The following is a 4367-nucleotide window of genomic DNA, read 5'->3' on the forward strand; positions in this document are numbered from 1 at the left end:
GAGGGGGGGGGGGTTGGAGGGGGGGCATGTCTGCCATCTAGATTAAAACGAGACGACGCCGACACGTGGCGCTCCCGCACTTGACCCGCCAGCGGCTTACAAGTGACTGATGAGCATCGGTGACGCCTCCCTTCTCGCTCGGGCCTCCCCTGTCAGTCATCCTCTTCCATCGGGAAGACTTTGATGAGCTAATCTTGTCACCGAGGTTCTGAAGTGAACGGCATTTTTGGGAGGGCCGCAAACACCCAGCGGCGCGTGGACTTCATTCATTCCGACGACAGCGAAACACCTCCGATGAGCTCAAGGCATCCTACTCTGGATGACAAATGAAAGGTTTTGCCGAGGTTAGGTTTTCAAATTCGGATTTCGGGCCTGGGTTAGCAATTCAAATGAGTGTTTTGAGACAAGGTAAAAATGTGAAATGAAGGTTTGAAATTGTGGTCAGGTTTAAAGCCACGGTTAGGGTTTTGTTCCTTGGTCAGGGTTTCAAATTTAGGTTACTAGTCTGGGTTAGGTTCAACATTGGTCTTTAGGTTGGGGTAAGGGTCAAGGTTAGGGTTGGTGTTGGTTATGGGGTAAGGGTTGTGGTTTGGGTTGAGGTTAAGGCTGGAGTTGGAATAGGGGTTAGGATTGAAGTTGGGGTTACGGTTGGGGTTAGTGCTGGGTTAGCATTTAAGGTTAGGGTTAGGTTAGGGTTAAGGTTAGGGTTGGGGCAAGGGTTGGAATCAACATCTATGTAGCTGCTCTAATAGAAGTTATTTCTGCGCAGGATAGAAAACATGGCTGTTAGAATTGCTATATTATCTGTCCACACATGTTGCTCCACCATTTGTGGTCATATACCGGCTGCTTGAAGCACGGCTTACTTTATTGTACAAAAACAAACAAAAAATACCTTAATGTGATATTTGTACCACCATAGAAAAAGAACGTTCTCTCATATTTTCTTTCATGAACCAGAAGTCAGCAAGAAGGCCGACCAAAATTAGTCTGCAACATTCAAGGAAAATCCAAGCGTGTGTGTTTTTGGGTCAACACACACTTGATGTGGTCGGCCAGTGGTGACTCATCCCAGAATGCTTTGCTCCTCCCAATAACAAGCTCTTGTTACGCTTGGCCACATCACATCCACATTTCTGACTGGATGTTTTCCGTCAAACAAGATTTCCAACCTACGAGCAGATGGAGGCTCACGTCGCAGCAGATCATAGCAAGATGAAATCTGTAGCAGCTTTGACTTGTCCTTCACAGTTTACAATAATGTTTTTTCAGTCTGGTAGCAATGCCATGACATTATCTCTACTTTCCTAGCCTTGCTTAGCTGAAGGATTCCAGTTAGAATGAGGGAGGGTCATAACGAGCGTCGGTCAGGAAGGGCGACAGAGTACAGTTGACTCATGGCTCAAGTCAGTTTTCCACATTGAAATGATTTGTTTTTGTTAGATGTGTTGCTGCACGGTTTGCATTTAAATATTCACATTTTGCAACGTATATTAGCATAAAGCTAGCGGAGTTTCAGGAATAGTTATGTTATCCAATACCTCTTGTACTTTTGATGTATAAAATTGGATTTAAAATAATGACAAATAATTGTGAACAAAGAGCTTTCTTTCTGACGCAAATGACTGATGTCAAATTGCCGCAGTATAGCGCCAACTCCTGCTGAGGAAAATTGACTCAATGTCAGATTTTTCTTGTCCGAAGTATCGTGGCTGGTATCGGCACCCTCCGCGAGTACACAATGCCTTAAAATAAGGTCCTATCGGCCCGATACCGATACCTGGTGTCAGTACTTGGCCATCACTAAAATTGGTCATTTTCTGGCAAATTGCTGTTGGGTCAAAATAAAACACGTGGGACAGGATACACATCAGGAGTCATGCACTTTTGCTCGATTTAATTCGATCAGGCTTTGACAATCCGGACAGAGGCCAAAGTACGTTACGTGACTCCCATCGCAAAGTTGCTGACCAAAAGCGTGCGCGTCACCTTTGTTCACATTTGACTAACCCTGACAAACACGCGACTCGTCAGCACTTTGACCAGAAAACAAAAGAGAGAGGGCAGACGGCATCAATTCATCCTGTCACCTCTTTTCACGCTTTCACAAATTAGCCCGAGTGCACCAAAAGGAGGAAGCGCGTTAAAACGTGCAGCGATGGAGAAATGCTCGGCGTTGCACGCTTCATGTTTTGTTTTGTAATTTTATGTATGATAATGTATGATCTGTAATATAGTATCTGTTTCTGATACTTCGATGACCTTTTGTAGCTACAGAAAAAATACCAAAATATTCAAAATTATTTGATGCAACCAACAACAAAAAAAGAAGTTGCAAACACTTCTACCGTTCATCGCAAAATATCCCACCAGGCATCATCGAAAGTTTGGACATTTTTCGATTGTGCTTGTCCTCAAATAAGCCTGACAAAGGTGAGCTGAAGTCGATCCCGGCTAACTTTGGCGCGCTGGTTGCCAGCCTAACAAAAGGCCATAAATAGAAAAACAATCGTTCACAATAACTGTAAAAACATCCTTCCATCCATCCATGATCTGATCCGCTTCTCCTCACGAGGGTGGCGGGCATGCCGGAGCCCACCCCAGCTGTCATCGGGCAGCGGGCGGGGCACACCCTCAACCGCTTGCCAGCCAATCGCACGGCACGCACAGACAAACAGAAATTCACACTTTGAGACAATTGAGAGTGTTCAATCAACCTACAATGGATGTTTTGGGAATGTGGGAGGAAAACAGAGTCACCGGAGGAAAATTCACGCAGGCCCCACACAGGAAGGCCGGCGCCGGAAATGAACCCTGCAACCTCTGCACTGTGACGTGCTAACGGGTCGACCGCCGTGCCGCCTACTCGAAGAACAGTTGGGTGAAAAATAACCCAATTTGGGTCATAAATGGACCAATCCACTCCTTCGGTCCATCTGACCATGCTGTTTTTTTTTTTTACAAGTCAACCGTGGGGTTGTTTCAAACAAAGCAATGCAGAAAGTTGGGTCAAATTGACCCCAGTGGTGGATCGGTCCGTTTTGGACTCAGATTGGGTTATTTTTCACCCAACTCTTCTTAGGAATGTCACCTGCATGTCTTGGGGATGTGGGAGCAAGCCGATGCGTCCACAGATGAGCAAAACACTTGCGCGCCATGCTCCCTGACCAACCGAGACGAGGCCTTCGCCAGCTCGATTATCTCTGTCGTGAAACGGGTGATGGCACTTCCTAAAAAAAAAAAAAAAAAAAAAAAAGCTGCTCAAGCTCCACAGACACACACACGCATCTACGTGGCGACATTTCACCGAACATCTTGCTGCAGAGCCACACTCGCCTCTCCACGAGCACCGAATGACGGATTCCGACAGTGAAGCCCTTCGCTGACGCCGCGGATGAGCATCATCTCCCCTCAGGCGTCTACAAGGGAACCTCCCTCAGACCGCCGATGACGCCTGAGGGCTCGTTCGGACACAAAGACCTGCTCATCGATACAAAATTATCTGGCCCACCATCCCCTTGTTCAAAGCGAACATCACTTGGCTGCTGCTGCTGCAGTGCAAAGCCCCCCCCCCCACACACACACACACACAAACACACAGCAGTGACATAAGCAAACAAGCTGACTCACATGTACCCCGCATACTGAACAGACTGCGCAGACGGGGCACACCGGCTACAAGAGGCCTGTCACCAGGTTTACACCCCATAAAATCTTGTTTTTTGGGGGTCATTTTGGGTTCAACACAAACTAAAAGCAGATGACCTCACTTCACTTCACAAAACATCAATTATTCATTCGCAGCGAGCAGGTCGGAAGTGCAGACCGGGGCAAGGAAGCAAGCATCAAAAGGAGCTACGTGTGTATGTCTGTATCATGTACTGGGGGGCTTGGGGAGGGGGAGGTGGGTACTCACATGAAATCCCAGCAGCAGGAGGAGCAGCAACGGACGAATGCAGCTGGGGCGTCAGCATCGCTGGCCCGATGGCAGCAAGCCGGCCATTGTGCGACCCCGCGGTCCGGTCCGATAGTCCCAAACGCGCACAGAGGAGCCACAGAAAGCAAAGGAAAGGGCAGGGTCTGTCTGGCAAGAGGAGGAGGAGGAGGAGGACGACGAGGATGGTGGTGGAAGGGGAGGAGGGGGGCGCTAAAGGGAAAGGAGAGGAAGGAAAGGAAGGAGGAGGCGTTGATGGGTGTGGCGTGTATGCTGTATTGGTCAGGCATCTTGTGGGCGGAGCCAAGTGAGCCAATGGCATGGGGGAGGGTGGGTGAGGATCCCAATCTCAGGGACAGACGGCAAGAGGAGTGCATGTGATGCAAAAAAAAAAAAAAGGGGGGGGCAGCGGGGGGGGGGGGGGGGTTGCGCA

The 4367-nt window shown here is 48.5% G+C and overlaps 1 protein-coding gene across 1 annotated transcript in view; it reads right to left on the reverse strand.

Annotated features, from left to right (window-relative positions):
- Positions 1–4134, reverse strand: part of LOC109530792 (tripartite motif-containing protein 3-like) — a 21798-nt gene extending 17664 nt beyond the window's left edge. The window contains 1 exon segment of the mRNA XM_019894688.1: positions 3917–4134. The gene's annotated coding sequence lies outside the window, so the exon portion shown is untranslated.
- Between the last annotated feature and the right edge of the window lie 233 nt (positions 4135–4367).

The sequence above is a fragment of the Hippocampus comes genome, unplaced genomic scaffold (genome assembly GCF_001891065.2).
Source record: "Hippocampus comes isolate QL1 unplaced genomic scaffold, H_comes_QL1_v1.1 scaffold89, whole genome shotgun sequence".
Classification (NCBI taxonomy): domain Eukaryota; kingdom Metazoa; phylum Chordata; class Actinopteri; order Syngnathiformes; family Syngnathidae; genus Hippocampus; species Hippocampus comes.